Here is a 24,291-nt window from a genome sequence, read left to right on the forward strand (position 1 = left end):
ATGGGGTTTCCAATCCGGCGGACAGCAAGATGAGTAGCGGAATACGATAAAACCTCAAACATGCTGAGTGCTCTCCAGCAACAATCAACTGCAGTCAAATAGTTCCCCAGAGCTCGACTGTTTTACGTCAGCGGAAAGGAGGAACCTAACACAACATTGGAGCGGAGCAGATCACAATGCACGCAGGACAACATGGAAGTCTAATGAGTAAAAAACTAAAGATGAATGAGAAGTAATGAGCGTTTTAGACGGAAACAAGGAGCGGCGTATTGAAGCAAAAGGCCCAAGCTGCGGTCGGATCAGAGCACGTCTGCATTGTCAAAAAAAATAAAAGTGCACCAGCAAAATCTTAATTAGCATACGATCAACCATCAGCGAGCCTCCCCTGTGTTACCGTGCATCTCCGGCCACATCAGGGCTGATTATTCTAATGATGTCTAAACCTCTGTCCAGCCATTATTCACACATCACAGAGTCTGGCCTTGTTATCTCCGACTGCGAAGCCTCTTGTCTCCCCGAATCCGCAAATTAAATCCAGAAAAATGTCCTCGCTAAAGGCTCTGAGTTGCCTTCCTGCATTCAAGTCACCTACTTCAGCTATTAGGTGAGCTACAATGTTCATTTTCTGATAGGCAGGAAGAAAACGTTGAATAAAAATGGATTCCCCTGTTTTGTGTCCTAGCAAGAATAAAGGTGTAAAGCCCTGCTAGAGGCTACAATGTTTATTAAACCCAGCGACATGTCGTACATAACAACCAGCATGCCGGCGCTACAGGCACGGCCATGGGAGAAGAGTTTATCTTGAAGCTTACATGAATTTGCGTTTGCATTTCATGGCAATATTTCTTTGAGATATTGTGTGCAATGTAGATACTTTGGACTTGGGAGAAAGCTCATGGAGTGTCTCAAATAGGTCTGTGCTCCATTAAGCATGAACTGGGCTTTTTGTAAATTCATTCAGTACATAAATCATGACAATTCATTCAATTTTGATGTTGTGCAAAAATATCAAAAATACAATCTCCCACACACTCAAACTCAGTTTATCCTATTCCCATCTTCATCCAGGCGTTTCCATCCACCCTGTATGCAAAATGTTTTCCTTCCTATTTGATCTGTGTTCATTTTTCTTGAAAGTAACTGAATTAGGTTTCCTCATTAAACGATCTACATGATATCTTATGGAAACATATATAGTTTATTACGTACCATAAGAACTTGCATTGCGTAACTTACGTATGTGGCATTATTAAATACATACAAAATGAAACAAAAGTATGTGATTACACACAAAATACAAACAGTGGTCCTCTGGGTGAAAGTCTCAGCGCCTCCTCACCACGAGGACTTTGTTGCTCTTTCTATTCCACGCCAGCTGACTTCCTAAGAGGCAGCCATGAATGCCCTGCACAATGATTCATATCTGTGGGTATGAGTATGATCAGTGAATGAGTACAACCTGCAGTGCACTGAATTTGATAATAATACTCATGTCATCAAGTGTCAAAGGAACAGATTGTTCAAACACAATCAGTGTTGTCAGTAAAGTCACAAACAGGGTAATAAATCATCAGGAAGCAGATATAATGAAATAATTATGATGTCACAAACAAGCGGCACGTGATACAACCTAGAGGGAAAAAGGAAACCGTAATGAGCCCACTTCCTGTGTTCCAGTGTGCAGAACCTCTTCTCTCTCCCAACTCGTCATACCAGAAGTCAGTGACCCTTTAGTGTCTGATACCGACGCACACCCTCCTGTGTCTTCACGCGATGCATCAGGCTTTCAACTTACTGCAATGTAAACACAGCTGTGTCATAACTAGACAGCCAGAGTACATTATGTGATATGAAGAGAGAGGACGTTATCATTGGAAAGGTGGAACTGGTGGTGGAAGGGCCAAACAAAACAGGGCGTGTACTCAGATGTCAGATGACTACTAAAAGTCAACATTGACCTATTTTGCCACACCAACCGCAAGTCACGTGACTCATGAAGCTCTCGATAGTCATGTTGTTGTCAGTCAGGTTAATGTCAGCCACGCTCTTTTCACTAGTTTTGTTTCAACTTTATTTTAACCAACTCTTAACCAAAAGCACTTTCAGAATTTTTCAGGGGGAAACCGAGCGATTTTTATGTAAAACTGTAAATCATAGGTTGTTTCATGATTAAAAAAATAAATAATTTTTGTGTTTCAGACTGTTTTAGCTTTAGACATTACTGCTGCATCATTTCAAAGAAATACTTATCCTGAAAGGGCTGAAACCTTTCCATTTTTGCCGTGTGTCTTTTTCGTTTGCTCTTAACCAGTAACGTATAGACTGATATCGACACATTTGAACTACATCTCACATGTGTAGCCTTTATTATAACACTAAAAGTGTTGAAATAGCCCGCGTGGTTGCAGAGATACACCCTTTTTAGTTTGGGGATGCAATTTTTGAGCAGAGGCCTAAAATTATATCTATTTTTAAAAGACACTACACATGCAATTAACTTATATTGACGTGCCGTTGCCTGACATAAAACAGTAATATTGCAGATTAATTTATTTAATTTTGAACAAAACTACTCATAAAAAGGACAGCAGTCAGGTATTCCTCTATATATGGTGCTTTAGCTATAAAACTTTGGGTAATGCCAGTTACAGGTCAGAGCAATGTGACGTGTTTGTATAGAAATGTAAATATTGTAGTGAAATGTACATTTACAGTAAGAGAATGTTTACTGCTGTCTGGATGCTGGCTGGAGGGCAGTAGAGTTGTTCTTAGTGTTATGGCTGCTAGAATAATCACACAATACCAAGCACAAGCAAACTATCAACACAGTGTGACTGTGATCCAAAGGATGAGCGTGCATTTGTACAAACAGCACAGCAGATGGCGGTTCTGAATGGAAGCCATACGTAAACATTATTCACAAATGTGATGGAGGCTGTGGGTCTCGTGTCATGCTGACACAGCCGAGTGTCTCCGTGGGGATCGCAATACTGCAGACTTTAAACCAGACCAAGTGTACCGAGTGTCGGCTCAAATGTTCTGTACTCAAACTGACGTGTCACTAATAAATGCTGCCGTAATAACTGTGCTGGAGGATTTTGGAGACGAGAGGTCAGAGGTCATAGACAGTTGACAAACACGACTACACTGCCAGCTTTTGAGGTGATGGCTTCTTGCATGGTTTAATTAGACAAAGCAACACACACTGTAATACCTTGTGAGAACATTTCTAGGTTTGGAAGCCATGCGCGAAAGTCCTCCTGCGCCCATTTTAAGTCCCAGCATGGCCCATTCAGACAATCTTTTGGCATGAAATACAGCATTTTTATGATTTCTGAACTGAACGACACAGTTTTTTGACTGAAACTCCTTCCTAACAGGCCAAGACTTTGTTTTATTGTGATTTTTGTTGCAGATTTTGATTCTTTAGCTCCTAATCTTTCCAAAAAGGTGTCCTTTTGACCAGTCCAAATGGCATTTTTGGGAAATCTGGCTCATATCATGTTGGATGTTCAAAGTTGCGATCAAAATATCTTTTAAATTTGTTTTTTTGCTGAACAAATACATACAATAAACACAAGTATTGGAATTAATTTGGGGTTCCGACGACGACTCAAACAGGGAAAAACACTCAAAAGAGGTCTGGACCCAACATCGGTTCCACAGTTATCAACGGGTTAAATTGAATGACATAATACTAAGGTCCATTACAGACACACACCAGGGTGCACAGGTCGGCATTTTATACTCATTTTTCACCAACCATAGATGTGGATAAAAATTTTTTAAAAAACTGGAATGCTTGCTAAAAATATGCGATCGGCTTCTTTCCCATCACCAGAACACATCACGAATGACCTGGAAAACAGGTACTGTGTTCCAAATTGCTTACACTTTTTTTTGTCCATATTGCAGCTGCCCTTATAAAGTGCAGACTGTTACATGCAATATGCATTCAACTGGGAAAAATACTTCCGCAGAACAATTTTGACCCTCTTTCTCATAAATCTGCTGTTCAAAGGCTTCAAACAGCCAGAAAAGCAGTCTGGCTTGCAGGCTGCACAATGCAACAGGATGCAGTCGGTCGGACATCTTGGTGTTTCTGCATTTGACAAAGGCTACTATGTACTGGGACATACTAAATGTTGTTCGAAGACACAACATAGTATGGTAGTATGGGTATTGAAGCGCACGGAGGGTTAGTTAACAGTAGAAAGCAGCATGGAGGACATTAACGTCAAAACTGTCAAACTCGGTGCTCACATATGTTACAGAATTTGAAATGGCTTCTCTGATATACGTATTAAATAAACGTTATGGAACAGAAAAACCTTTACAGTGCGACCTCACGTCACGTCCCAAAAACGCAAGATTGTTCTAGTGTACAACTGATAATCAAATAATAATCACAATAACAAATAAGGCAGATGAACGAAAAGTGGTTAGAGAGCTATCTGCTGTCCAGATCCACTCGATGAGCAATGAGTCATGCAGAGAACACCCACCATTCAGCATCCCGTTACATATCCTCTGGCTGACACACCACAGAGGAAGAATTAATCTCAGACATGCCAAGAAATATGGAGAGCTCAGATTATATTAATAAACTTGAGCAAACACTCATCCGCTTTTCTAACTTCCAGAAGTTATATAATATGTAAATGAAACATGTGATATGCTGAATCATATCTGCACACCTACACTCACACTACAGAGCTTTCATATTTCATATTCAGAATACCGTGATGTATTATATTTCCTCTATTGTTGATTTTTGTCTTGCTTTGCTGTATTCTAGTAATTTATTATAATTATTTCCTTACGGACCTTCACAAAGGGAAGCTAATCCATTTTAAAATATCATGCTAACCAGCTAGCTTTGTCCGGTCTAGTAATACCAATATCATGCTAACCAGCTAGACTCGTCCGGCCTAGAAATACCAATATCATCCTAACCAGCTAGCCTCGTCTGGTCTGGTAATACCAATATCATGCTAACCAGCTAGCCTCTCCGGTGTAGTAATACCAATATCATGCTAACCAGCTAGAGTCTCCGTCTAGTAATATCAATATCATGCTAACCAGCTAGCCTCGTCTAGTCTGGTAATACCAATATCATGCTAACCAGCTAGCCTCTCCGGTCTAGTAATACCAATATCATGCTAACCAGCTAGCCTCGTCTGGTCTAGTAATACCAATATCATGCTAACCAGCTAGCCTCGTCCGGTCTTGTAATACCAATATCATGCTAACCAGCTAGCCTCGTCCGGTCTAGTAATACCAATATCATGCTAACCAGCTAGCCTCGTCCGGTCTCGTAATACCACTTGTACCTGGAGGGGTGATGGTGAGTCACAGCAGCGTTCAGTCTATCCTCAGTCCAACAAGGGAGGACCATGTAGCGCTGCCAGACGACAACAACACAGGTAACCACACAGTTCCCCACTACAAAGGGACACACACATGCTTCTAGGGCCTCAGCACAGGATATGGGACCAGATCCCTGCAGCAGAAGCACAGACACGGTTGCTGCTAATAGTTAGCTCTGACTAGCAGCTCTACTTCACAGCCTGTGCTACTCTGAGAGGAGGTCAGACAGTCTCCTCTCTGTCACTTCATTATAAACGTGTATAACTATGGTTACTCGAGTAACAGAGAAAGAGATGCTGCTTTCTGAATATTATATCCTTCTTAAGTAAGGAATATTGGTCTCCTTAAAAGAAAATACGTCTGAGCTAAACATGTGATTTCATGGTTTTTATATTGCGTCACCCAAATGGTCTGCCAATAGAAAGCCTTCTTGAGCTCACTTCACTGGCATGTCTGCACCGATTAGTCAGCCTCCTTGATTTTTAAACATAGGAAATCACAAAACGACACTGAACTTACTGCTTATAAAGACCCAATGCCCTAAGACGTGAGTGGGAATGGAAAAGAGAATAGAAAACAAGAATCCTCCATTCCCATTTGACTTCCTGCCAGAAGAAGAACAGACAGGTCTTATGTTGAAAAAGGAACTGATGCTAACACCCTGACATAGCATCCCTCCTCTCTGCCATATTCCTGTATGTAACAACGTGGCCTCCTTCCAAAGACACACAGTCCTCACGCACAACCTCAGGGCACATTGTGTTTACAGCAGATAGATTTACACACTACAAACATCTGTGCTTCCTTGTTGTCTATAGAACGGAGAGGCATCCCTGATGGCCTCCCATCCCCCTCACCCCATGCCTCCCATCTCTTCCCCTCCCCTCATCCTCTCCTTCTTCCTCCCGTGTCTCTGCGTGTGGCTGCAGCATCCGTCACTAAAGGCAGACAAACACAGGGAGAAAAGGAGGCGTCGCTCCGGCGTTTACCTTTCAATGTAGGGAGAGATGTGGGCTTTGATTCAGCTCAGATGTTGCTGCTCCTCAGCTTCGGCTAACAACATCATGTGACCAGACCACCTGCTCATGCCGCCTGGTCATATGACCGGATTAGTCCCAGCAAGGATCTCTGGGATTTGTAGTTGAGTGGATGGAAAGGATTTCATTCTTAATAAGATCCTGTGTGATGGTTAAAAAGCAGAACTGAAATTATAACTGTGAGGCGTGAATTCATTTAGCTTAGATCTTAGATCATTGGTGATATAAATTGATATATAAGATATAGATATTGTTGATTTTATTGTTTTATTTACCTTGATGTCATTATATATGAATATATATATATATTTGATAATTATAGGATGACATTTTAATATGATAATGATGATGATGATGAATAATGATAATTCCCCATAGCACAATATCCGAATGACAAAGATCTTTTGATCCAACAGCCTTATTAGTCATCATTTTTGGGGACTTTGGAAGGCAATGAGCATTATTCCTCTAAACATGCCAGTGTGAGCCAGCTGGCTTATGTTCAGCTGTAGTGATAAGCAACAAATATCAATAGTCAAGAAACAACAAGATGCCATAAAAACAGCCGGATCAACATTCTCTGCTTCAGAGAGTTCACCATGAAGAGCCAGACTGACAAGCTTTTAAATAGAGTTCAGCATCGTGTTCATCAATATAAAATATGTCAGTAAATACCCCACTCAAAATTTTGAAGCGGTCATATGTAATTAACAAAAACTATTGAACGTTATTTGCTTTGCCTCCCGTCTCTGTAAATTATTTTGTAAACATCTTTAATTCTCATGCTCTGAACGTTATTGCCTCGATGAATGTCATCCATGTCTGGCCTGGAGGAATGCCACACTTGTCAAAGAAAAGTTCACAAAAGAGACGGTCCAGTTTCATTTTGATATCTTAATATATTTGATATTATAATATGTACACCTTGTTTACTGTCATCATCCATGTTTTCATCAACAGCGCATTATGCGATGGTCGCACAAAATGTGTCAAAATTACATTTCCAAATCACCGACACAATGCCAATGGAAAGTCCTGATGCAAACTCAGTTGTGTGAGATCAAATTGTATCAAACCTAATGTTTTAAGGAATATTTGTGTCAGCAACTGAGGCTTCCTTGCTGCTTTTGTAGTCCGGCCCACCACAGCACTGAGGCTTTAATCTTTAACAAAATCCTTTTGAACAGTGATGCATTTGAAATGTCAGTACTGATGCTACTTCATCTGAGGGCCGACCAGAAGATACTGCTGGACAGACTAGAAAAGTGGCTGAGACTGTCTAGTGCTGTGCTGAAGTGTCAAGATGGGGACTACTTTGGGTGAATTAGTATTGATAAATTTGAGCGAATACATAATCTAATGTGGATGTCCCACAAAGGTTCATACTCGGGCCTCTTTTTTTCAATATCTACATGTTCTCCTTTCCTCAAATTATGGACATTTTACCATTTCTTACCATACTCATGCAGATGACACACTCATTGTCTTTTAAATGTATGTATGTTTGTATATTTTTCTGGGAAGCACTTTGGATTGTCTTGTATCTGACTAGTTCTATAAATAAAATTGCTGTGTGTTACATAGCTATGAGGTCACAACTCCTACATATGTTGCCCTCTCACTCCTCCGTTTAAACTCCTGTGAGAGGGTTTAGTTATCCTTTATTAACAGACAGGAACAGTACAGGAAATAATGACTATGTAAGAGTAATAGTGAGGAGTATATTCTGTGCTTTACGAGTGTCTGACTTTTCAGAAATCAGGTTTTAAGATCCTATGTGTAAGTGGTGAAGTTTTGTACTTCAGTCGGTGAGCTATTGAAAATGTGAGGAGCTCAAACGGAGATGTAAGGTTGATTAAAGGAGGGATTATACGGCCTCCTCTGGAGCAGACTTGTTCCCCAACTCTTTGATCTTATTCTGCTTGATAAAAGCACTACGCAGTGGGGAAGCCACATCATTTAGTATCTTAAACATGAGGGCAGTGACTCCATGAGAGCACATATCTCATGTGTTGACCTTGTGCATCGTGTGTAAATGGTTAACTATGTCCATCATGAATATTTTAGACTTTTACATGGTTTTAATGGTTTCATTTGTCTGCCCCGTCCACACAGCATCTCATCAATTATTATTATCTTATTATCACATGCAGAGAACAGAAAGAAGACTGACAGTGAACCCAGCTGGACAGCCGGACTGAGCCAAACCGGATCAGTCTCATTCCAGATCTGGACCACTCCCTTTCTGTCGTGGTTTACATGAGCCATTCAGAGCGGCTGGCTTAGAGTAGGAATAACCCATCTGTAAAAACCCAATCAGGGACAATAGTTGCAAATTAGCAATAGCTATGAATTATCATACGTTTTTTTTTCTAGTATCGAAAGCTCATGATTCATACTATCAATGAAAGTAGTGTACATTTGAAATGATGAAATGTACTGTGTGGAACAATCCTGGTTTCAGTCACTGAATCCACTAATACACAGTCTGCTCCATTTCTTTTGTTTCTTTTATTACAGTCAAGGGACTATTAGGACAAAACACACCCAACCATTAGCTTTGGTATCACCTTAACGTTTCTACTACAAGGGCAGAGAGCTACTTAACGGTGAGTACCAGCATAAACGGTTGAAATGATCATGTAAAGCATAAACTGCACTGGTGGCTCTGACGGTCCATTTAAGTTCAACGGATGTGAGGTTTTAAGATAAGCGAGAGATTATTAGGGAACATATAACATTTCTGATTCTGAATTTCAACAATTCAACCAATAAAATAAGATGAGTTCATTCCAATAATAGTTCTGAAAGAAGCTTTTTAAACAAGTTAAAGTTAATGTAGACATGAGCATCCTACATGATGGAGGCAACATATGTATGGTTACACATTTATTTTATGAAATTATTATTGGTGTTGTATGTTTCAGCAAAACACGGAATACGTTGAACGTGGAAGTTTCTGAACCGAAAATATGTTTATATAGAGCTCATGAGGGGATTGTAAATATACCTCTCGTCCAAAACGTAAGCAGAAGAAAAGGAATTCATTCATCAACAATCATCACAATACAAATCAGAATGTTGTCTTTGGCCTCCAACTCTAGTTTAACCTGTCTGGTTCCCATTTCCTCAAACACAAGTCTTTAAGCGGAGGCCTCCTGTCTGCCTCGCTCTGCTTTAACTCTGATATTAAAATTCCCCTCAGCTCCGCGCTGCGCTTTGTTGTGCCGTTGATCCCTGCTCCGCTCTGACTGCTGCAGCTTTTTGAACCACAAACTGGGATTTCTTCAGGAGGGCAGCGTGTCCACAGAGACATCTGCCTCGCTGACACCACAGTGACCTTCACACCCTCCCGCGGTCTGATCCGTACCGTGCATATGGCTAGGAAAACTGCAGAGACCGTGGCCAGCTGTCCCGTCCACAGTGAGGCTGATATATCTAGTAATCGAGCTGTTAATGACATCTTTTGGAGCTCAGCCAGTCAGTGTTTTACTGAAGGTGTGTGTGTGTGATGATGGACGATTCTCCTCTCTTTACTCAATCTTCATGCTGTCAGTGTGTGAAACAAGCCGCCCCGCTCCGCCTTAAAAACACTTTGGCCTGTGACAGTGAAGTTTGACAGAGGCTCTGTCATTTTGTCACCGGTGTACGCTCCGTTTCAGGTTGATGCACCCTGGAGAAGAGCTTGTCAAGAAAAGTTAGTGTAGACTTTTAATTTCTGCGCTGAAATGTGGTAAGAGTGGTAAATACAGAAGGAGGCTCATGCTTTTTTCTTCTTAATTTCTCTCTCTCTCTCTCTCTCTCTCTCTCTCTCTCTCTCTACTGCGAGCTGTAAAAATCCTCCTGTGCCAATTTTAAGTCCCAGCATGCCCCATTCAGACTATCTTTTGGCATAACATACATAATTTCTCCATTTTTAAACGAAACAACACAGTTTTTTGACTGAAACTCCTTCCTAACAGGTCAAGACTTTGTTTTTTTGTGATTTTTGTTGCAGATTCTGATTCTTTAGGTCCTAATCTTTCCAAAAAGGTGTCTTATTGACGCTCCAGGAGGCCTTTTCGGGGTATCTGGCTCATATCATGCTGGATGTTCATAGTTGCCATCAAAATATCTTTTAAAAGTGATTTTTTACAGATATACATGTTTTTTCCCAAGACGTTGCTGAACACATACATACAATAAACACAAGTATTGGAATTAATTTGGGTTCCTACGACGATGCAAACACAGGAGAAAACACTCAAACAGGGTTAAAGAGGTCTGGAGACAACATTGGTTTCATAGTTTAAAGGAGGAGAAGTGCAAACACATTATTTCAATCAATCAAATGTTTCATATTAACAAAGGGTCAAATCAACACATTCTCACTCCCAACTCAGCAAATAATTGGTCAGTGACTCTAAGTCTCTGTGATGCTTGAGGTACTAAATCGAGTGTTGTCACTTTCACGCGTTACATGCATTATGTCTGTTAAAAAATAAAAAATAAAAGTCTTTCTTCACAGGAAACGGTTTCCACTCAATGCATTCAAAAGTCCCTTTTCAGAACAAACTTCACAGTAAATGAACAGTTTACATGGATAGAGTTTCATGCCATTACCTTTCCTATTCAGGATCACAGCTGACATCGGAGGAAGGCAAGGTTCACCTGGACACGGTCCAGAATCATTGGGCTCATATATGTAGACAACCCTTCATGCTCACATTCACACCTACGGACAATTTACAGTCTAATTTACCTGAGCTGCATGTTTTTGGACTGTGGGAAGAAGCCGGAGAACCCGGAGGGAACCCACACTGACACGAGGAGAACATGCAGACTCCTCACAGAAGGAGCGGACCGGGATTTGAAACCCGGCCTCTCTTCCTGTGCGGCTCCAAATTAAACTTCCAACACAGAGGATTGGTTTACTATGGGTGAAAATATGTATGTTTGTTATTTAAAATAAGTGTTTGTTACGCATTTGTCTTTCCAATTATCCACACAGCGTCCTCCCTAAGTGGACTTCCTCTGTCTTTATAATAATAATGTGTCTTGAGCATCTACTACCGACGTGGATTGGATTGCTTTATAGTTAGTTTAAAATCCCCTTCAGATGACAAAGAGGGAATCTTTTAGTAGCTGCAATATCATGGCATCAGTTATTTCTTCCCTTTTTCAAACAGTTTTTAATGTCGGCTCTTCAGATGGTTCTGTATCACAAACATTCTGGAGGGTTAGGTTAAAAATGTAATTTTAAATTAAACTCATCTCTTTCCTGAAACTATGCGAATGATTTTCATGACAACCAATAAAACCCATTCAAAACTATTTTGAACGGAAGAACTTTCCACAGAACAAAATGTGTTAACTGCTGACCCGCCGCTAAAGGAGAAAGATGTGGAGAAAGAAATGCAGATGCAGTGATTTATGAAGATCGTCATGAGGAGTGCATTCACGCGACAGTTTCTATAGATCCAGAAGCAATTGACAACTTACCTTGATACATAAAAACACCAAATATAAAAGAATTTACACCAAAACAAATGACATTGACATAAAAATTGGTAAGAGGCAAATCTTAAACGACAGCGAAGCGGGAGCAAAAATTGTAAAGAAATATTCAGCTTTTCAAAGTAATAATGCAGCGTGGAGAGTCAAAGCAGCATGTGTCCAATACAAAGTGCATGAGCAGGAAGGAGCAGCGCTGAGGAGTGGCAGCGCAGACAGCAGCAGACGGACATTTAACTGGACAGATGCTTCAGACATTACCACAGTTCAGCTGCACACGACGTCCAATGAGCTCCAAGGAGGAATGAAGGAAACGAGTGTCCAAATGCACATTGAGCACAGCTGAAACACAAACAGTTGGTCTTTCTTCATTTATTTGTATTTATTTGTTTTATTTTGGGAAGCCTTTCAGTAGTAGAGGAACATAATTAGTTAGCTAAATTTCCTTTGACTTGGTTCTCCTATTAGATGTATTTGTTAAGTCTAAACAGTCTTCATATAATACTGGCCATGAAATGATCACTTCCAAATGTAAAGCAAAAACTTACCCGACCACACAACCAAAGTCTGCTTTCATATGCAGAATCGGGATGAAATGGAAATTAAGGTTTAATTGAAGTAGCTTTGGCCAATCACACTCAAGCAGGTTATGTTTGAATGTAGATAACCTGTGTGGAGAGCGAAGGACGAGGAACACACTGGGCCACCACCGCCGTCTGACAATGACTTTGCTTTTTATTGGCTTCTAATTAGCTTGGAAACTGGCTGCATTGTGTCTTTCAACTCCAACTCCAGTCTTGCATCTCAAGTTGCAGATATCACTGTAAACCATGAGGAACGTATTTGGCGCTGATATCTGCTGGCAACACCACAACCCAAGAAACATAGCCCCGACCCCCCTCGAGGCTTATCTGTCACCAGATCGGCAGCCGATGGGTCACGAGATTGTGTACTGAAAAGACAACTGAAGAAACAATTCTGGCAGTAGATGTTTGAATATTTCTTCTGCCACTACTCAGATATTTACAGTATAGTCAGTACCATTTATATAATATCTATAGATACGTGAGTGAATGTTCAGTAGCCTATGCTAGACTTCCTGGAACAGTTGGTGCGTTGGGCACTGTTGACCACCCACTGCAGTGCTTTCTGATCCGAGGCAGGGCAGCTGCCACACCACACTGTGGTGCAGTTGGTGAGGATGCTATCGATGGTGCAGCAGTAGAATATCACCGCCATCTATCGTCGGGGAGTTTGAAAAGGAACGAACGCGTTTCAGAATTTTTTTTTGCCGTGAGAAATTGGTTGTGTGGCGAGTGAGCGTGTGAAAACACGCAAAAGCGTGTGTCACACGGGGAAACCGTGAGAGTTGGTAGCTCTGATACTGGAGCACAGATATGCAGTCGCAGGTGAAGAGAGAGTACAGTAGAGGACCCAGCACAGCACCCTGTGGGATGCCAGCGTTCAAAAGGACGTGTGGTCATCTAATCATCCCCTTGTTCTGGTAGCGGCAGCAACCTGTCAATCACAGTAGCCTCACCCTAATGCATACCCTGCTTTATTTGATTCTAAATGGACCGTCATTTACTAAATAAACATCATGCTGCATTGAAGAACACTTCAAACTACAGATGGAGACAAGGCTGGAGTGGGGACACTTTTCAGCCCGGGAATTTCAGGCTCAAGACCGGCTCACTTCTTCCATGGTAGTGGAAATGAGATAAATGAAGCAACAGTTCAGCTCTTAGGCTGTCCTGTATTTTTTTTATATTAATACCATGGTCCAATAAATAATGTAAAGGTTAAATACAACAATAATAATCCACTTAAGATGAGAAAGATGAAAAATATTCCACTATTCCACAAGGATAGGTTGATAAATTAACAAAAGCAGAAATAAATAAATAAAATATTTGAAACATGTCAAATAAAAATAAATAAAAAAGCACCAACAGCATCTACAGCACCAGTAACCGCCTGAGCAGTGCACTGCTATCAGTCACTGCATCTAGAACTGTGTCGTTGTTTATAGACATGACGATTTCCATGTGCACATTAACACAAACGCCTCCTGTTGTCCTGCCTCAATAAGCTTCGTATCCTATTCTTCAGGTTGGGAAGCTTCTCTCACATGCAACCTGTGTGATGGACAAAGTCAACATGAACTTATATGCTAACCCAATGACAGGATAAGCATCTGTGAGGAGGTTGTACCGTGAGAGTACCTATATTTTGGGTGATATAAAAAGGCTAATATTTTAATTAAATTGTTAAAATATCATTATGAAAACCAGAATTAATCCATATATATGGTGCTTCAGATTATATGGCGCACTATCGTTTTTTGAGAAAATGAAAGGCTTTTAAGTGCGTCCTATAGTGCAAAAAAATACAGTAATAAACCAATAAAAAGTAATAAAAAAAGCTTGTGACTAAATATCGCTATACAGTGGTCCCTCGTTTATCGCGGTCGATACGTTCCAAAAACAACCGACGAAATCCGCAAAGTAGTCAGCTTTTTTTTTTTTTTTACCATTATTATACATGTTTTAAGGCCGTAAAACCCCTAACCACAGACTTTTATACACTTTTCTCAGACAGGCATTAACATTTTCTCACATTTCTCTCTTATTTAAACACTCAAAGTTTCGCGGATTTAAAAAAATAAGCCCAAACATGTTTAACAAATTTCATTTTATGATCAATCTACGAGGTCCTCTGACCGCGCCTCTTTGTCCGGGCGCCGCTCCGCTGACTTTCTATCCGGACGTATTCTGTCCTGTACGGGAGACGCTGCACGCTGTAAAAAAAAAAGCAACAAAAACAAAAATCTGCGAAACCGCGAGTCTGCAAAAGGTGAAGGTTAGAGCGAGCACGACTGTACTCCGTTGTACTCAAACTGTCGGCAAACTCTCATAGCTTCACCCGCCTCCTTCATGAATAAAATGTCGCCCCAGCAGAGCAGAAGGTAAACACTGACAAGACCTTTTTGTCTGGCTTCACCTGAGCAGCGATCCACAGACATTCATTCATACATTCGGACTTCTTTTTGCTATCGAAGGAGTCGCCCCCAGCTGGTCACACAGAGAAGGTTTTTTGACACTTTCACATTGGCTGTGAAAGTTCCTGCTTGAACCTCAGGGAGGGGAGTGATGCCAAAGTCACTGAATTTGGGGATCATGGTGTTGAATGCTGAACTGAATTTGATCAACATTCTCTATTGTAGCGCGGTGGAGGCGTCTTCCATATGCTTGTTCTGATGGTGTGCATTTGGAGGGTTGCCAGTGTTTGTGGTAGGCAGACTGCTGGGCCAGTGAGGGAAGACGTCTTGTAACCCGCGCTTCCCCTCTGTAGCCAAGTCCTGCTTTGTCTGTCTTTGGGAACCGTGATGAGACAGGAAAAGAAACAGCACGAAACTGCCTCCAGATTGAATTATGCATGCCTCCATCTGCTGACAGAGGACAAGTCTGTCAAGCCCCCTCAGTGTCACCACACACACACACACACACACACACAGATACATATACAGCTCACTTTACTCACGCTGATCTATAGTTCATCAGCCCACTGTGTCTATAACAAACAATCCCTCAGGTTAACTGTGCCATTCACTTCACTCTGCTGCACTGTTCATCCTTGTGGAATCGGCTGATTTAAGGGCGAACATAAAGCATGCAGCAGTATGCCGAAATATCCAGTGCATTGCTCTTTTATGCCACTATTGTACAATCAGATATTCTAAAAGCTGACTTATACATGCGTTGTGCATTTTCTTTTTCTTTCAGCAGCGTTAGAGAAGCAGCTTCGTGAACCTCCCTCATTAACATATAAGAAATACTAGAAGACACGTTTACATGTATAATGGCTTTTCTCAAAATGCAGCGGCAAAGCACAAAATAAAAATCACATGTTGGTAAGAGGCCATAATATGAACATTAAAAGAATATATATTAAAAGTTCATAAAAACATGTATACAATATTTAACCATAAATGTTATCATATAAAGAGAGCGAGGGTTCAGAGTCTTGTCCAAGGACACTTCCTCTAGCCAGAGTGGACACTTTCCTGGTTGGTTAACTTTCCTTTAGAGGCGACACAACGGCTATTTCTTTTCTTCTCTGATCGTCCCATAAACTAGGTAGATCGGTCCATTTATTTGGCCGGCAAAATCCCATCTTTAAACCCCTTCCACCGGCCTCAGTGCCGTCATCAGACAGCCGACAACTTGTGACATACTGACGCTCCGTCAGGAACCTCGCTGACGCTTTCAAACGCGTGTGTAGCCCACAAAACATCGCACTCACACGTTTATTTGTTGTACATTAAAACTAAAGAGTTTAGTCATCAAAGCCAATCAGTTATGTGGAGGAAAAAGAACTTGGTTCGTCCTAAAATAAGTATGTAGACTTATGCTCACTTATGTTCACACCGAACGCGCCGCAAATTTGACACGCGACCAGATTCAACGTAAAGTCAATGCAAAGACGCAGCGCCGGGCGGAAAAGCGTTTTTTTTTTGTTGGGCGCCACCGTTTCAGGCGGCGCGAACAGCCCGTCCAAATGTGCAAATTTGCATTAGTTCAAATATCATAACTCTGGCAAAAAAATTGCGTGAGTCATAACTGCATCAGCCAATCAGCGTTGAGAAGCCCGCTCGTCGACGTCGCTGATTCAAACTGCTGATGGACCCCCGGAAGGAGCGCTGATAGAGGCCGTCATTCAGACGCTGTTCTGGGACTACGGATAATAATATGAACACACCATGGAGTTTGATGTTCACACTATGTGGAGTTTACACAAGTATAAAGCAGAACTGGAGGTTATTTCTATGGTGGATGGAGGAAACGGTCACGTAACGCCAGAAGTAGTTCCAGGAGTTGGTGAAATTCACGGAGCTGTGTGCGGCTACGGATGATGTTATGAACCCAAACACGAGGGCGTTGGATGTTCCCACGTTTTTCTGACTTCCACAACAAGTATGAAGCAGAACTAGTTGTTATTTTTTCCGTGGTCAATAGCGGAGAAGATCGCTCTTTTCATTGAGAGAAGTGACGCTAATAAGCCACGCCCCCTTTTGACGCGATTATATATTATATAAGTTTGGTGTGAACACTCTTTTACTGTCAAGCGAGTAAACTGACACGGTAGACGCGACGCGTTAGGTGTGAACACAGCATGAGTAAATAAGTAAAAAGAGAACATGAGTACAGAAAACACAACTTCAAAGTTACAACTCGTAGGACCACGGGTATCAGTATGTGCTTATCTGATCAATGATCAATGCTTATGATCAGTGTTTATGATGAAATACTTTCATTATATCTAACTTTGGCTTTTAAGGCCAAAAGTTTTACCTGGGCCCCTTTAGCTGGCTGCTTGTCCCCACTTATATCCTTGTGGAGAAAGCTCTGTTCATTAGAGTTGTGTAGCCTGGACAACTTTGCTATTGCCACTTTGGGAAGTCATTCATCATGTTTCCTCTCTCCTAATCATCTTTGATTCTCTCTTACTCATTGCAAAGCTTCAATTTGTTCAGGGAGTGGCGCTGTTGGTGGGTCTTTCCACCGGGACGGCAAACATGGAGACTGCGTGATCAATGGAAGTGGGAGGGCCTGGGCCAACATGCCAGGGCCAATCATGTCGTCCCAGCGTCTCTGTGGACACGTCAGGATGTGATCAATGCCACAACACAATCGCTTCAGTAAAATGACTGCACGCCCATAGCAATGCTGCAGCTTATGATGGATTATGACAAATTAAAAAAGGTTACGCAAGAAGACAAGTAAATAAAATAAATACACTCATTAAAATATTGATCGATGTGATCGAAATAAATGTGATAAAATATCACATCAAATAGTATTGACGATATTTTCAAGTGATTCAACATATTTTCATCCCTATTCATTTCATACCCACAAATCCAGAGAGTATGTAGTTATTCTTTTAAAACCAGAGCTTTTACTCTTTATTTGAATTCCAACTAAAGAGTATGAATACACTTGTGTATGAACGCATAATAAGCCCTTTATTAAGAGCGTATATGCTGGTTATGAACGTTAATTCATGGCCTAGAAGCGTCCTATGTTCACGACTCGCTTTGAAAAACAAACAAACACAAAGGTGACTGAAAGTGTGTCTTGAACGGCTGATAGTATCCAAACACTGCATTCAACGTGCCCGTTGTTGTTTCTGGTGTGTGGCTCCCAGCTGCTCTCCACGTCTGCGTTGCAGGCGCTCATGCACGCGTTTGCAGTGCGATGCTGCAGACGGCCGGGCGGCCCGGTGGCTGTGCACTGCGGTCCTCCTACCCAGATGGCAGCGAGTGGAGAAATCACTCACATGGTAATCATCCTGGAGACACCTGGAGAACCAGAGCAAGAGCGAAGATAGGAAATGCAAACCGAGCGCTAAGTGAACCACTCAGTTAGCCTAATAAGGACCCGAATTATTGCACGAATAAAGGGTGCGCTCGCCGTCCCTCCCACTCTCCAGAATGAAGGCTATGAAGTAACAAGGTTCCACAGTGTTGATTAAGGAACCGCAGCAAAGGCATTTGATGGATCTCACACATTTTCTACTCTATTTAATGATAGCTGTCTGGTGCTGCCCACATTTTAATATGAATACCGACACAGGCAATTTGTATCCATCATTAAAATGGCTGTCCATGTGTGAGCACATGTGCAGTTTACATGTAAAGCAGACAGACTGGAACCCTTCAAAGAACTGAGCATTTATCTCCCTGGTGGTCGGCAGGTACCGTGTTAACCGCGCCGTTGTGAGGCGACACATGAAGCCCCGTTAGGACACAGCTACTGTTATCATTATCTATGATCATGTGATTCACAATAGTGTGTTGCCTAAACATCACGGGGTCCTGCACAGGCGCCCTGATGATCGCTCATGTTGCTGGAAAGTTGTAGGAAAATGTACGGAAATATCACAATAACTTTTCTTAAAATGTCATACAAGCCGTTGTATGAAGCGGAGGCTGATTTGAACGTAATTAGTTGTCTGGGTTATTGTTCATAAACAATACCAACAACATCATTTTTGACATGATGGCTCTAGATTAAAAGTCAGGGAACCTTGAAAGTGGTTACAATTCATCTTGAGCTGGACATTTATGTGTGTATTGACTTTCAAGGCAATACATCCAATAATTGTTCTCATATTTCATCCCCCAAAAAAACATGATGGCACGAAAGGAAGACAAAGAAAAGTGTACCAGATTTCAGATCATGTTATTTATAGACTCTCTACACAAAGATCCAACGGTTTTTACAGCACACATACTGCAGACAACCAAGAAGGAACCGGTATGAATATCGGCGTGATGATAAACACCACGTGACAACACAGACATCAGGGGAAATATCTGAGCTCATGAAATTAGCAAGAGATAAAAGCCCAGAAGTGAAAGCATTTATTAAGATGGCTCTTGAAGAACTCAATAGTGGGGGATGAATCAGATGGCGGGCACGGATAGTTCCAGAGTTTCAGGGCAGCGAGAGAGGCGGCCCTCTCGCAACAACCCATCCAGCGGTTGTTGAGAGTCCATCTGGACCTGAGATGGAGTGTTGCAGTGATGGTTATCCTTCTGTGACTCCCATCTTCACTGGATCCCTGGAGCTCCGTCAGAGTGACCAGTCACTCCTCCTACCAACGCCCTGGTTGTTCCAAACGTCTGCCATTTGGGTATTCTGGAGGCCACTTTGCTCCACAGAACCTTCAATGGAGCAACATTTTGTTTTGTAACCTTTCTATTGACTGTATTCCACCTCCAGAGCCGCATACGGCTCTTCAGCCCCACCTGTTATCTTTGAGCTTGAGGTGATACTGTGTCCTGCTTCCTGTGGGTCCCAGTTTCCCAGAAGAGCCCTCGAAAAGCTTGCAGAGTTCACAGGACCGTGTCTGGGACTGCGGCAGGCTGGTGACTAACAAACTGAGAGTCAGGGGTGCCAAGAAACCCCTTAACTCAAGCTGGTAAGGAGTTTCTCAGCCATGGCTCAGAGGACACGTCCCTGCGTGCCAACCTTAACGCAGCCTCCTTCACCTCCTTCACCTCCCTCCTCGTTATTGTAAGGTTGGTTTGTTCCATCACATGGTAGAGCACAGGGGCCAGAACTGAGCCAGGGGATGGACCCAAATGCAGAGAGACGCAGGGAAACAGAGGGATGATGCGAGGTGAATTTTTTATAAACCAAGATGTCCAAAACAAACAAAGCTAACAGAGCAGAATAAACTAAGCTGTCCAAAACAAACAAAACTAACGGAGCAGTAGACACAGCGGGGAGCATACCGAACCAACGCTGAGACAGGAGGTCCATCAGAGGCAGGGCACACCGCCACCACGTCAGGAAGTGAACACAGGAAACAAGAGGCAGGGTCATTCAAAATAAAACCAAAAACACTGAGCGGTCGGAGGATTAGAAAAGCGCCGAGTATTCGGTTTACAAAGATTCTGTGTCATGGTTTTGATTTCTATTCAGTGAAGCTTTTTCACGTAATCATTCGCCCAATCATACACTGATGGGAGGAGCTAAGGTTCCAGCTGCCCATCAGGCAGTGGCGAAGCCTTTTTCTGTTGGACACAATCAAACAAAACACAATCAGTCATAGCTATTTTATAATGAAAAAAAATATAGATATTTTTATTTTTATAATTACAATGTAATTGTTTTTCACAAATACACTCCATGTTTTATCATTTTCTTTCCTTATTAGCTTATTTTCTCATCGCACAGCTCCTGTCCGTTGCGCCGGTGATGTCTTTTGTGTTTGCAGAGTTTCAGTGTCGCCGTTTTGTTGGATTGTTTTGTTATAACAAATTGTGACTGGTTGTTGATTTGGACTCAATGACGCAGTAACGGTGAGGTTGGAGGCTTTCTCCACCAAGCCGCCAGCGCCTCATTATCTGACAAAAAAGCTTTCAAAACGGCACCTTAATTATCTCCGCCACCACATTAACTTCATTTAATTGCTACAATATGTAACCCTTGTGAGAGACCTGTCGTTTAAACACAATTAAAGTAAGTTACACAGGTTATATTAGATAGTTTCATTACGTGCTGCTTACTTACAGCTTTTGAGTGTTTTTGAAAACCCAGAATTTTATTGTTACACATTGTGCTTCACTACTTTTCAAGTCACATAAAGTGCAATGGGAAAAATCCCTAAAACCATCAAAAACTGAATAGAACAAACGGAAAGTTCCAGATCAGCAGCAAGCACAACAATGTTTTTAATTCATCAATTTAACATCAGATTCAGTGACAAAAAACTTTTGTTTGTTTATTTGTTCAAATGAGGTTGACAAGTTTAACAATTTAATCTTCGGTTTAGGTCAGAAAACATTGTTGTGTGCGTTCAAATAAATGTGTTACGTTATTTCTTTCATGAGTTATAAAGATCTCTTGGAGAAAAACTTATTTTCTGTAATATTTGCAGTTTCATGGGCTGTGACGTGCAGGTGAACTCTCCCCGACTCAAAGAAACTGTGGGGATGATCTGTATGTTCCTGGCTGAAGACAGTGCACATTATTGTTCTTATGGCTTAAAACATATCTATTGGACGCCGGGAGGAAGGTTAACCATGAGTGCAAGGCGTCAAGAGGGCTTCTGTTGATCGTGTTTTATGTATTCAAGAGGTAACTCTCCGAGTGAGCGGACTTGGATATAAAATGTGTTCATCACATCGTGTCACTGACTCCGGTCCTTTTTTTGCAAAGAATAAATGTCCTGATTAATGATTTCACAACTGGTGTTAAATAACAAGTTTTCTAACAGATCAGTTTGTATTAATGGAACACAGTTTGTTATTTATGTACTACCTAATAAAAAATAAAAAAGAGCACTCCAGCGTCTTGGTTAAAGCCTCCTGTTGGACCCAGACATCCACCACTGCAACATCCATGTGCACGCTATGATTTAAGGTCTTTCTGTTTGTGTGCCCTGGAAAAACGACCCCATCTGACTTCCAAGTGGCATTGTTACTGTGTGTTACCACAGCTTGAGCCACCACCCTGTAATGCAGTGATTTTCCACCACTGTGCCGAGAGAGATCGTCAGGTGCGCCGTGGGAAAATGTCCAATTTCACTTAATGGTCCCAAAAGATATTATTTAGATGCCGCAAATAATTTGCCATTGTTGAGCGTCTGTGCCGAGTGTTGTCGTCTGAGTGGCTGCAGAGTACTTACACTTACATACTCTTCCATGCCAGTGGGGGGCAGTAGGTAGCGCAGTAATTACCTTGTTAATTTAAGATAGTAGAATTACATGATTCGCGGGAGAGGTCGTGGTGAAGAACGGCGATGGAGAAATACTTCAGCAGTTAAAAAGCAAACTCTGACTTGGACCATGAGCAACTGTTTAACCCAGAAGAAAAGCCCAGGACAAAGCTCATGAGAAAAAATAAAAAGTGTGAGTTTGAGGCAATATAGTGAAAGTTACCTTTCGTTTGGATTAACTTTCACCGGAGATCCGACTGAACCGATCCACTGTGCTTGGTATGTTGGGAAAAACTAGCTAATAACTAGCGCCATGGTCCCAAGCAAGCCGGAGACCATCTCCAGACCAAACACCCGCCAGCTTGTCTGCACCGATGGAGCAGCAGCCACGGTTAAAGGCTTCGTGAGCGGAGTGAGAGAGAGACGCCCAGATGTTCTGGTTACGCACAGTTTTTTGCACAGTTTTTGAGCTGCGGGAGGAACTGAGAGTGTTTTTAACTGACGACAGGTCTGATGATGCAAAGCTGCTCGCCAGTGAGGAGTGGTGTGCAAAGCTGGCAGATATATTTCAGCACCTAAATGAACTCCACACACGGATGCAAAGCCGACATGAAAACCTGCTCACGAGCGCAGACAAAATAAATGGATTCCGTTGGAAAGTGCACCTTTACCAACAACATGTTGAAAGTGCCAATCTGGACACGTTCCCCCTCACCAAGAAAAGGCAAGGAGGTGTCAACACTGCTGCACTGTGTGAGATAATAGGAAAACACTTAAAATCTCTTGAGAGAAGTTGTCATTTTATTTCCCCTCAACCTCCACTGAAGGCCTTGACTGGGTTCAGGACCCAGAACTCAGCAACAGCTTTGGGAAAAACCTGACTTTACACGAGCACGAGGAAGTAACTGAACTGAGACAAGACCGTGAGCTTTGCTGATCTTCCTTTGGACAGGTTTTGGTTGACAGTTGTCAAGGAGTTCCCTGTTATTGCAAACAGAGCAATTTCCACATTGCTCCCATTTTCCACGACATATCTGTGTGAGATGAGCTTTTCAAGCTTGGCTGCTATAAAAACAAAAACAGAGAGAGACTGAGAGCAGTCGAAGAAGAGCTTTCTTCCATTCCTGCCAGGATATCAGCTGTGTTCATCCAAACAGGCCCAGCTTTCACACTGAGTAAGTGTCAACCAATTAAGAGACTTAAATTGTCATCGTGTTATGCTACAATGTGACTTTTGTAATGTTTTTGGTTGTTGGTGTTATTGTAGAAATGTGCCACGGCTCAATAAAGGTTGAAAAACAGTTCTGTAATGCGCTTTGAACAGGTCATGGTCCTTTCATGGATCCTAGTGAGATCAAGCTGGTTAAAGCTGGTGTAACCCGGGCGTAGGTCAAGAAGGCATCGACTTAATCAATCACTGACTTCATGCATCTCCCACTGAGCGTGCTTAGTGATGTAAATCAAACACATCCCGTGTTGTGTGACCAACAGAAGCGTGCTGGGTCTGGCTCACATGCTCATGAGGTGTGCACAACCGTCCTGCTGGTTTTCACCGTCACGGTTGAGACTGCAGAGACACTTTCAGCTCAAAATTATTGAAAGCTTTGAGGAGCTCTGTGGAACAATCGAGGCCGAGCACACTGGATATATAGAAAAATAAATGAATAATGAACTTGCCCTTTCCGTAACGTTGATGACGACATTTACTCAGAACGAGTTCTGAACAACGTTGAAGCAGCAGAGAAGGGATCACGCTCCAAAGACTTTCCCTTCTGCATTTCCTGTAATGCAACTCGATAGCCAGGGCCGGAAGAAGCCATTGTCCTGAAAGCCTCATGTAGTGAGTAAATGGGTACGACGTCTTGTGTCAAGTTCAAGTCAAACTCAATCCTGTTTCTTCAACAAGTCATTATGCAGAACTTCACAAAGTATAATGTGAAGTGTACCGTGTCCTTCATGTGACACAGTACACTCATTAATAACCAAACTTAGTGCATGCTGCTGTCTTTTGTGTTAACCACACAAAGTATTTACAAATGAATATGACCGGTCCGTTGTCTGCGGGTCTGATAAACGCACCGGTCCATCCTGCTCGAGCGCTGCGATTGGCTGCTCAACGTCACACGATAGTCAGGTTTGATTTTGTGGAGTCAGGTCG

At 42.0% G+C, this 24,291-nt stretch overlaps 1 protein-coding gene across 2 annotated transcripts in view; it reads right to left on the reverse strand.

Moving 5' to 3' along the window:
• Positions 1-6,442, reverse strand: part of tsnare1 (T-SNARE Domain Containing 1) — a 138,476-nt gene extending 132,034 nt beyond the window's left edge. Inside the window, exons 1-2 of one of the 2 annotated variants that reach the window (XM_068570469.1) lie at positions 6,360-6,411; positions 5,334-5,404 (exon numbers count right to left, since the gene is read on the reverse strand). The gene's annotated coding sequence lies outside the window, so the exon portion shown is untranslated. Of the gene's footprint in view, positions 1-5,333; positions 5,405-6,359 lie in introns of both variants that reach the window. The other variant, XM_068570468.1, reaches the window with a different exon arrangement.
• Positions 6,443-24,291: the final 17,849 nt, after the last annotated feature.

Source organism: Clinocottus analis, unplaced genomic scaffold, assembly GCF_023055335.1.
Source record: "Clinocottus analis isolate CAN_PGR_092001 unplaced genomic scaffold, fCliAna1.0.p SCAF_9, whole genome shotgun sequence".
Classification (NCBI taxonomy): domain Eukaryota; kingdom Metazoa; phylum Chordata; class Actinopteri; order Perciformes; family Cottidae; genus Clinocottus; species Clinocottus analis.